Raw genomic sequence first — 12,148 nt, forward strand, 5'->3', positions numbered from 1 at the left:
TGTCAAACAGCTTCGACAAGAAGGTTATCATGTAGTACCCACCTGTAAAAGTTGTTACCAATTTTGTAGGACATCTTCTTGGAAATAGCTCTGCTACCATCACGCGACTCTGTTTCGTGCAGTATTACATTTCCACATGTTTGAACAAATTTATCGGCAAAATACACTGGGAGACCCTGTATGGGTTGCCGATGTTTTAGACGAGAATCATTGGATCAAGCGAAACGTAGTTCGGACAATTGGCAAAGTTATTTACGAAGTTCAATCAGCTGACAATCGCTCACGTAGGGTTCGCGCTGATCACATGAAGGTCCGAGTAGCGACAGAGCCACCCGACCCAGTTCAAGTGCCATCTCCGAACAACCATCCCCTACTGTGGCCAGAAGCAGTCACGACGGCCACGCGGGAAGAAGTCCAGGAACATGACGCGGCACAAACACCCCGATACCCCCGGAGGGTGCGTAAACGTCCAGCCTGGTAAGTCCCATCACGAGAGGAGGGGTGATGAGTACGAGACGCGCGCGCTGCGTGGATCAGCTGTTCGACTGGGATAGTTAGTCAGTCTACGTCCGGCATCAGTCGAATAAAGGCATTTTTTGTTTGACTCCGCTCGGTCTTCGTACAGTATTACACTGTTAGTAGTATATGGGCTTGTCCAGGCAACTTGGGGTCCAGTTAGAGACATGGGTGTCTGGTTCGAACCCCACAGCGTCTGGGACACCGTCGCGTGTGCGGAGGGCGTGGGGCCAGTGCGGAGGCTTGTCCGCGCGCTTATAACATGCAGAGACATGCAAAGAAGGGTCATACACAAAAAGTACGACTGAAAATATATTTATTAATGCCAATTGTAATGCCAATCAAGTTGCCAATTGTGCTGGGAATTGTGCCAATTGTGATGCCAATCAGGTGAAGGAGAAAAACCCAGCCGAAAAACCTTCACAACCTGTAACAGAAGAAACACAATACACATAATAAAGAACACATACATTTATTGTTCTCTAAATATTTTGTTCAATATCTCTATTATTACATTTTTAAAAACTCTTTTGTTTCCACTCCTGAAAGAAAACATAAAATTAACGTCGTCACATTTGCTTACCACACGATAACTCACGTTGGACACAGCACTGACCTGAAAAAGTGGATATTGTTATTATATGAAAGCACACTTATATTTCAATAATACATACAATGCTGTGGTGGCAGACCCAGTAGTCCGTAAGCGAATCTAAATTAATATCAGTTTATACATTTCATTAATACATACACTGTGGCGACGGACCCCAGTAATCTGTAAGTGAACATCATTTATTATTGTAATTATGCTATAACTTTTACTTACATTCAGGCAGAACTATTAAAATGGCACCGAATGAAGTGAATGAAAGTAACGAGGTTGAGGTCTTCAATAGACTCAATAGTAAAAAAGATGATGACATCACAATACCATTCGAAATTGGCCAGCAAGTTCGCGTTCTATTGAATCGATCAATATTTGACAAGGGGTACACAGGACACTGGTCTCACGTTATCTATACAATTTCGAGGTATAAGAAAACAGATCCACCTGTCTTTTACATTGCAGGCCCAGATGGTGTAGAAGAAGAGGGCACATATTATGCAAACGAATTGCAGCGCGTTATTAAAGAGCCTGATGACCCATATCCAATTGAAAAAATTATATCCAGTAAGAAAATTGATGGAGTCACTCATTATAAAGTGAAGTGGGCTGGTTATGACGATTCATTTAATTCGTGGGTTCCAGTGCACGATGTTGCCAGGCTCTGAGTTTTATATGTACCTCCTGTCCAATGATTGTACCGAATTATATCCAACAAATACACTGGACAACTTTACAATTGCTTTGAATGCACCCTTACAACTGAGTGGAAAGTATGAAGTTGGATTACAAGAACTATCTATCTGTAATCTATTCTGCAATATACCGCGGAGTGATGATGGTGTCATGCAGGTTGATTACAAACAAAGAGGTTCGCAAGACTATTGTCGTTAAAAAAACTATCGAAATGGCCCTTCTAGAGCTTTTTAAAGACTTGAACAGTTCTATCAATTATATTGAAGGGAGATATGTATTCCGTTTACCACATTCTGTTCGGTCAATTAAATTTATAGATGAAAACTTGCAAGAGACTATTGGAGTGTCATCCATTCAAGGCAATACTGTGATAGGTTCTAAGGTGCCTCGTCAGGACACATTCCTTCGAGAGGAATTCGCTTCGCAGCTATGCATACTAGAAGAAATTTCTATTCTTACTTCAAATGGCTTGATCGCATTCATTCCAGGTTGTTCTATCAAGGCAACATTAAATCGCTTTTTTAAAACACACAAAATTGAAGCAAATGTAACATTCCGGGAGAATAGTTATAGATTGACACAGCCATTACACAGTCTCTTTGCTATTCCAGAACAGCTCAAGAATCTCCTCAGATTAAATAATTTTAATATAAAAGATGATACAGCCTACTACTATGGAGATCCATTTGAACGCACTTATGACTTGATTATAGAGAAAGAAGTACTTGTTACAAAAAGAATAACTATTCCACCAGATCATTATGAAACTCCGAAATTACTGCTACATACAATCAACAATCAATTAGAAGGCAAAGCTCTACTCACATATAGTAACGAGAGAAAGCTCTGCACTATCAACCCAATTGACGGTGTTACTATTCATCTATCAGAATACCTCTCTAATATGCTAGGTTTTGCACCACTTACAACTTTTGCGAACAGTACAGTTGGAAACACACACCTCAGACTTACACCATTATTCCATCATTTTATAGTTTATTGCGATATTATCGAATCATCGCACTTGGGTGCAAAGAAGTTTCCCATATTAAAATTAGTTCCATACTCTGCAAAGGAAGACAGTATCATTCATTATGCTTTCCAAAACATACAATATTTTAAGCCTATTGCATAATGAAATAAATTTCATTTCAATTAAGTTGTGTGACGACTCTGGTCGACCTCTCCACTTCAAAGGACCGGGCAAAACAGCTCTAGCTCTACATTTTAGACATGTATCTTAAAGAAATCCCGGAAATCCACTACGGTCACGGACTGGGCAATATTATGCCGTACTCAGGACCGATGTTCCAGAGGGGCAGTGGATTCTTTAAATCATTGCGCAAGTTTGCATTACCACTCCTGCGACGAGCACATCCATACGTTACTAAGACCGCAATGAATGCGGCAAAAAACCTGGCACGAAAACTATCAGATGGTCAACATCTGAAAGAAGCCATTAGAAACAGTGCATCCGAGCTTAAGTCGCAAGTGTTAAAAGATTTTGCTGGCGGCGGTGGCAGACGTAGGAAAAGAAGAAGAAAAGACGTCTTTGGCAAGCAACCCAATTGGAGTGAGGAATAAATATTTTCGTCAACGCTGGCGTCCGTTTGTCTGACTGGATAGTAAAAATGTGGGAAATAAGGCAAGATTGCGGTGGGGATAAGTGCGACTGTCCACTTAAAAAAGCCATTAGAACCGGCGCATCGACACGGGAGGTCGCGACGATATCGGATTGCGGTGGGGGTAAGTAAAAAAAAAAAGCCGTTAGAACCGGCGCATCGACACGGAGTTGTCCAATTTGAAAGAAAACCGTTAGAAGTGGTGCGTATCGGCGGTCTCGACACGGGATCGCATTTCGTACTCGTTACCATAGGTCGTGGGAAGATGCGATAAAAAGCTGCTTAGGAAGAGTCGTGAAACGACGCCGGAGGTCTCGACACGGGATCGGATTTTGTACTCGTTACCATACGTCATGGGAAGATGCTTAGAAAGAGCTGCGAAACGATTCATTTCTTCTTAGAAGCGACACACTGTCTTCCAACTTGAAACAAGTGGAGGGGTAGGAAAAAGGGGAAATAAGTGGCTACAGGTAAACAATCCTAAAAAATAAAACATGGGAGAGGGTGACAATTGTATTCAGTCGCAAACATGTCACTGGTCAACGTAGTCCACGCCCAGTCCGAATTGGTTTTGAAGGGGGAGTGTGAGCTTTTTCAAATCCCACCCACTCAACTTTCTATAGAATCATGCGAGAATCAATTATTCTACCCTGTATCAACAATTACAGGCGGCGAATCTACGATTGAATGGAATATAAGCAACTTATCCGATCTCTATCTCGATGTTTCTAGTATGTACATTAAACTAACTATGCAGATATTGAGAAGCGATGGGAGTGATCCGTATACAAGAACGGCGGATGGTGTAGTCAACGATGTTGTATTCCCCGTGAATAACTTGGGAGCTGCTATGTTTAAGTATATTAATGTGTATATCAATCAGCGATTGGTATCATCAAATTGTTTGAATTCCTACCGATGTATGCTTGATACTTTGCTCCACACCAACACGCATCTTCAGAAAACGGTAGATGATTGCGGAATGTATATTTATGATTCAGGTTAACATGCCGCAAACGATCCAAATTCGAATGTTGCTAAAGCACTCATTTCTAGAACAAGTGGTGGCAAACTATTTGAAGTTGTCATGCGTGTTAATACGGATTTGACAGATCAAATTAAGCTATTATTACCGGGATTGGATGTTAGGGTGTCTGCTGTGCACGCCAGCGACATGCATCGGTTATTGACTGGTCCAGGAGAAACTCATCAACATCAAATCAAGATACACAATGCAGTACTGTCATTACGTAAAGTCAAAGTCAGTAACTCAACTTTCCTCTCTCAAAAGTCTATATTGAAGAAACATCCAGCGTGTTATACTATGCGAGGTTTAGAGAGCAAAATTAAGACAATAACTGCTGGCTCAGTGGATGGTATTTTCGACAATCTATACACCGATCGCGTTCCAGATCGGATCTCAATGGTTATGACACGGACCGACGCCTATCAGGGTGACTTCAAACTGAGTCCTTTCAATTTTGAACATTTCAACGTGACCTTTGGCCCGGCGACGACAGACGAAGAAACGAGACAGCGACGACGCAACTTTCAACCATTTACTAACGATGAAAACAAGTGAAACATCCATTCTAACCGACACTCCCCCCACATGACGTTATGTCACAGATAACACTTGATGCCAAACACCGATATCACCCAAACCAACAACCTTTCTTTATCACTTCTTGTTGCTTCTTTGTAAGCACCGCGGTGGGGGCACTAACACAATCGCTATCTTGTTCTATGATGAGTTGCGTTTCCACGGTCTGCCTGAGATACACATCCTTTGACCTAAACTTTATCTCAGTGGCTTCGAAATCAGGCTCGCAACCGCAACCCATTACGTGCTCCGCTAAACGGGAAGAGCCGACCTCAGCATTTGATACCTTGTTAGCATGCTCTCGTAAGCGCTCATTTACGCATCGGCCCGTCTCGCCTATGTAACACTTCCCGCATCCCAGAGGAATGGAATAGACCACCCCCACTAAGCAAGGGACCTGTTTTTTCCTATGCCGTACCGTACAGACACCCTCCTTCCTTCCACCATTCACAATGGCAGGAAGGCATCCCAATTTCCTCCTGATGGACACTACTACCTTTATACCATTCTTAGCTGCAACTTTCTTTAACCTGTGGGTGGCGGTATGGATATAAGGTAAGGTGACTGTCGGCTGACTCGTACTGGTACATTCTCCCTCCTCAGGGGTCCTCTTATTCCTCAGCAACCTCCTGACTACCCCTCTGACAAAATCCGGGGGATAACCCGCTCTCGTTAACCTTAGTATCTGATCTTCAATGCTCATCTCTACCTGGTGAGAACAGGACTTCGCCACTGCGTTGCTCAACAAATTCGACACCACCCCAAATTTTACAGTCTTGGAGTGACCAGATCTGAACGGGAGAACTGCCTTCTGCATCTTCTGCCCGTAACACCAACATAACTGGGTCCCCCTTTCCCTGGGAGTAGTTAATAACTTCAAATCAAGGTAGTGGAGCATTCCTTCGTGCGGCCTTTCTACTGTGAACTTCAGCTTGAAGGGATTGCTTGCAAACATTTTGACTAACTCATCCCACCTTACACCCTCCTTCCCCACAATCAATAAATCATCAACAAACCTGTAAATGCGTAACACCTGAGACTCCTCTCCCATCAACTGCCCTTCTAACCACTTGTCTACTACCTCCATGTACACATTACTTAGAGCTGGGGCGACCGACGAGCCTATACACACTCCCTTCCCCTGCCTTAATGTTCTGCCCTGAAATTCGACCGAGGTAGACATTATGTAGGTGGCGAGTCAGTTAGAATGGATGTTTCACTTGTTTTCATCGTTAGTAAATGGTTGAAAGTTGCGTCGTCGCTGTCTCGTTTCTTCGTCTGTCGTCGCCGGGCCAAAGGATATGTACCAACCGGCCCCATACACTATGTGTCTGATTTCAACGTGAGTTCAGTAACACTAACAATTAACGGACATCGAAAACAACTCTCATACGACTGGGGCAATGACCTATGCAGAGGAAGCTATTACGATTTCCTATCTCAACTGAATGATAGAAGCGTCGAGCTGCGTTATCAGAATTATCAAACCAATTCATTCATATTGCATTGGAACCTCAGTGCAGACGAGTCCGTTGGCGGCTACTTTAATCCGATACGTAAGAGAAATTGTAGAATTGAACTTAAATTTGCAAAACCATTGCCTCACGCTGTGTCGATTATACTTATAAGTGAGAGCCCCAAGATATTGACAGTCAATGCTGACCTTGCAGTTCATTTGGATTAAATCGTGGACGTTCTAGATCTTGAATTATTGTTTTCAATGAATCGTCAAACTGTGAGAATGTATCGAGGAACCTACGCTGTCGACAAAGTTTCGCCACTTCAAGAAGAAGGTTTCATTGTCATTAATACGCATCCACACGACGGCCCGGGAGAGCATTGGTTGTTGTACATGATGGATCGAAATGATAGATTCATCTATGTGGACAGCTTTGGTCTACCACCAATTGAAGAGGAACTGCTAGATCTACCTGTTGACGAATATTGTGACAAGTGTATACAGAGTCTCTACAGCTCCCACTGTGGCCTATTTGTTTCCGTATTTGCTTCCCGTCTTTGTATGAATTATTCACTCAAAAGCATTATGTCATTATTTGACAATAACCTTGTACACAACGATCTCAAGGTAATAAAAATGACTGAAGAGGAATACCTCATTTAAGAAAAATTCTCTCATTTATTCAATGTACAAGCACTTTGAAGATAATCCTCCAGACTCACTATCTTGCGAGATCCGTCTTCTTTTCGTTGGACGATGTAGTGCAAATGCTGAATGTAATAAGTCCGAAGGATCGGTCTTCTCAAACCGGCATTGATAATGGTCGGTGAAATCTGTTCACCATCACGGTAACGTCTTAACAAGTCACATTTCACGGCGACAAACTTTTGTAGTCTCTTCCCTAGTTGTCCGCGTCTTGTTTTGAGTTGATACGGTAAACATCGCAATATGAGTGTGAAGTCACTCTCAGGTCCGTTGCAATTCAAGTACGAGTTTAATTTCATCAGATCTTTATACATCATCCACTGTATAGTCAAGTGAAATCTCTCAGCCGAGTTCATACTCAATCCGAGTTGGGATGGCATCCGAGAAATGGTCTGATGTTATGATCTAGCCAGTCTGACGATTTCGATGAAATCAATCCCCCGCATCGGCATTGTCTCAGATGATTGCCATTTTGTATAAAGAAACTTCTGGGCGGTGTCTTCAATGTTTGCACAATGGGCAAGTCGCCTGTCAGAAGACACTCATAATCTAAAACAAAAAATCTCCTTAAGTTAGTGAAAGAGACGAGAAAAGCTGTAAAAACTCACAGTCCTCCAGGGAGAGTGAATAGCACTCGTCTGTTTCCATCGTTGATTTGGGAGAGAATGAGATGGAGAGGATGCCTATTGGTTTTCTTAGTATGCCATTGGTTAACGATTTTCTATATGCAATTTTCGGTTCCGCCCACATTTACTATAAAATAGTGGCTGGCGGGTTGTTTTTTCCACCAAGTTCTGTTGCCCTGGTTGCAGTGCTTGTTTCCTTTGCCAAAAAATTTGTTTTGGTGTGCTGCCGAGATCTTTGAAAAGTAAGTCTGCTTCTTGCTTATTGTTCTTATTTTAATTTATGGAATGTCTGTTTCTAGTGCCTCGCTGTGGAATCTGTGGGTATGATTGCGTTGAGGAGGTAATTCGTCGCATGGAGGAGGATGCTAATGTTCCAAATTTAGATCCTGCTTTGTTTGATGAAGAGTGGGGGTTAGAATTTGATCAGGTTTTGATGGATGGAGTTTTTGATGATAATACGCCGGCAGATGCCGTGCAAAACCCTGATAGCCCAGAGCCTGTTGTGAACAATCTCGCGGAACATGTTTCGGCGGCTCATCCTGGTGTTAGCGTACCATACTTTCCGTTCTTTGAAACCGCTGCGGCCTTTGAAGGGTACCTTGGACGTTACGTCCTGTTCGCGTCACCGTATGACGACTTTGTCGAGGATCCGTTCGAATACCTGGTACATTACCAGCACGATATAGTTTCCATATTACAACAACATCCCATACCTTTTAAATTTTATATGCGTGTGAAAGTATTAATGGTAAAGCAAGTTGGCGATTCGATGAGCAGCCACTTTGCTTTTCTAAGTGCCGTGTCGCGAGAAATTCAGTCTCGCGGATATAATGGTTGCGCTAAATGAAATGATTAGCGAGTTAGCGCGCAACCTGGAAAATTATCAGGGTGAAGGTAGCGGTTACGTCTCCCGAGACGTATCCGAAATCGAATTGAACATAAGCGCGATTGAAAAAAAGAAGATTGGCTGTGACACTGTAATTCCCGCCGAATTGAAAAAAAGAAAGAAAACACTCAGAAGTGTAAAATGCCCCGACAATGAGTGTTTCAAATATAATACTTTAGCGCTATTGCATCCTCAAAAAGCGCGTGCAATTGATTGGAAAACATATAGCAAATATCTGGTTGATCTCGATTCGAATCCATTGGCACGGGTCAAATGGTGGCCCGACGGTCCGGTATCGTATTCGGAGATTGCAGAATTTGAAGAACGGAATCAAATTGAAGTGTATGTGTACTCATATCAGGATGGGGGTATCCACACTTCGCGTGTTCCGCGTCTCGCATTTAACGATAAAGTGCAATTATTGGAATTTGATAATCACTTTTTTGGGATAAAAAAATTTTAGTACATTGAATGGTAAGAAAAGTAGATTTTTTTGTGAAAAGTGTACGAGGGGATTAGAACACTGGAAAACCTAGTGTCACATAGAAGAGTGTGTAAGAATTTTGATGAGCTTCTGTTGGAGTTCCCTGAGCCAGGTAAGAATGTTCTAAAATTTGACAAGTTTGGTCACATGTTTGCATTTCCATATATTATCGGACTCGATACAGAGTCTATCCTCGACCCTAATACGAACGTGAAAAGTGCCGTGCAGAAGCATGTTATGAATTCCTTCTGTTGCATTCTAATCAGAACCTATGATTCGAAAATACTCGCAAATGAAAAATATTTAGGCCCCGATGCCGCTTCCAAGTGCGTCGACTGCCTGCTACGTTTTCATAACAAGGTGGTCGATATCAGTCGTTGCCCTGCCACCATTAAACTCACAGACGAAGAAACTCGTAAACATATCGCTGCAACGCACTGCGAGTATTGTGGTGTGTTATTTAGTGTTGCCAGGAAAAAGGTTCGTCATCACGATCACAGTCGTGAAAGCAATGTCAGCAACTTTTTGGCTACCATTTGTAACGAGTGTAACATCAGTTGTAGCAATCACGGCAAAATTCCTGCGCTCATCCACAACATTCAGTACGACATCAGCTCCTTGTTGCATTGCTTCCATGCTTTGAAGTTGGAACACCCGCCCAAGCTCATCGCGACGAGTTCGGAGAAGATTCGCAATTTTGAATATGGGAATCTCATGTTCAGGGACACCACTCAATTTTTAAATAGTTCCCTTTCTTGTTTGGTGGATAGTAACAAGCCCATCGCCTCCGAACGGCAGTGCGCGACGTGGCCAACAACGGCGTGTCGGCGCCTCGCGTCCCAATCCATACCCGGAACCACCCAAGAACGCTCGCGTAAATGTCATGCTGGCTAAGAGGACCCCCAGACTACTTACAACAGTTCAAGCAGCTACCAGTGTACCTGACGAGCAAGTTCATGGCCCGCCAAACAATGGCGGTGTGAATTCTCGTCCTCAAGTTTGCCCTACATATGCAGGAGTAGCTGGGAGAACCTCGAGTGTGGGAAACAAGAGTCCACCCATGTATCAGCGGTCGGAGCCTGAGCGTCGCGTCGACACAAATGGCTTGGCCGATCTTCTGCTTCCCTTGATTTTCGCGGCACTCAAGGCCATCCTGCAAACTTTCCCGAGTTCTTCAGAGCTCTCAGCCGTTTAGCAGCTTCTTGCAACGGAGCGTTTCCTCGCATCTGTCCATGGACCGCTGCTATAAAAACGCAACTCTCCTCCAATGGAACGCACGTGGCTTGCGTAGTAAGCTCCCTGACTTGAAATTGTTTTTATTGAAGTACCAGACCCCCATATTGGCCATCAGCGAAGCCTATGTCAAAGATGACTTTCGACTTAGCGGATACCACATAGTGTGATCAGGAGATGCGGCCTCGTCCAGAACAATATTGTGCGTACGAAGTGACCTGACTTTTGCTGTGCAGCCACGGACGCCGGGTGTTGCTGTGGACTGCGTCACGTGTGTAGTACGCTTCCGTGACGTTTTGCTCACTGTGGTTAGCCTCTACGTTCCACCCTCATCAGCCCTTACGAAACGTGAGGTGAAGCACCTTCTGGAAAACTTGCCTCCTCCATTCATTCTCGTAGGTGATATCAATGCACATCACCCATTGTGGGGAAGTCGGAAAACGGACGCCAAAGGGAGAATATGGAGCGACGTCATTGACGAACTCGATGTGTACTTGCTGAACGATGGCTCCTCCACATTTATGCGTAGGGACTTCACCACGGATGTTCTCGATGTCTCTATCTGCTCGAAAGATGTCTTCAGAAAAGCGTCATGGTCTACGGATTGTGACGGGAGAGGAAGTGACCACCTTCCGATATACATAGCGATCCGTGGATGCACCATACAACGTGGCACTAGGTCCGTTCGTCTGGTTAACTGGAAGGTGTTCCGGGAGCGATGTGAGGTGTCATCACAGCGGGAGATGACCGCAGACCACTTCTCGGAGGTGTTGACAACTTCTCTTCGTGAGTCCTCCAGACACGTACCTGTTGCAGCAGGACATACGGGCTCTAGTCCCCAGGTGGAACAGCTACGTGCTTGCCGTAGAAGAGCTGAGCGAAGAGCTCGACGCACAGGTTTACTTTCCGATATTGTCGCAGCGCGTCATTCATTTAGAGCTGTGCAACACAGGTTGAGAGCCCTTGATCGACAACGTTGGCGCCGGTTTTGTGAGACGCTGTCGCCCTTCAGCAGACCCGCCAGAATTTGGCAAGTTGCGCGTAGCCTGCGCGATGGCCTTCCACGCACCAATCCACTGGGGTCACTTGCTCTGATCCTCAACAAGTCTGAGGTCGACGTAGCTCTGGACTTCTGCGGAACTGTGGCGGCGGCTGCGGAAGCTGCGGGAACTGCAACGTTTCATACCTACATGGTTGAACTTCGCGAGGATCTTGATCGTATAACGCTCCCGTCGAACGCACAGCTGGATGCGGATTTTTCTCTGCCAGAGCTTAAAACTGCCCTTCGTTTGTCCCGACCCAAATCGTCTCCTGGTGTAGACGGGATCACCTATTCAGCTCTTCGAAATCTTGGCGCTGGGGGCCTTCGAGCTTTGCTGTTTATATGCAACAGCTCATGGAGATCTGGCCAGGTACCCGCAAGCTGGAAGGAAGCCATGGTGGTCCCATTGCTGAAGCCTGGCAAGCATCCGTCGCACCTGTCGTCTTTCCGTCCAGTTAGCCTTACCAGTTGTGTCGGTAAGGTGATGGAGCGGATGGTTCTACACAGGCTGGAATGGTGGTTGGAAAGGAATCACGTTTTCCCTGATGAGATGGCGGGCTTCCGTCGGCACCGTAGCTCAGTTGACTCCCTTATGGACCTTGTGACTGCTGTTGAAGTCGCCAAGAGCTGCAAGAGGATGGTCGAGGCTGTTTTCCTTGATGTCAAACGTGC

The sequence above is a fragment of the Ornithodoros turicata genome, chromosome 8 (assembly GCF_037126465.1).
Source record: "Ornithodoros turicata isolate Travis chromosome 8, ASM3712646v1, whole genome shotgun sequence".
Lineage (NCBI taxonomy): Eukaryota > Metazoa > Arthropoda > Arachnida > Ixodida > Argasidae > Ornithodoros > Ornithodoros turicata.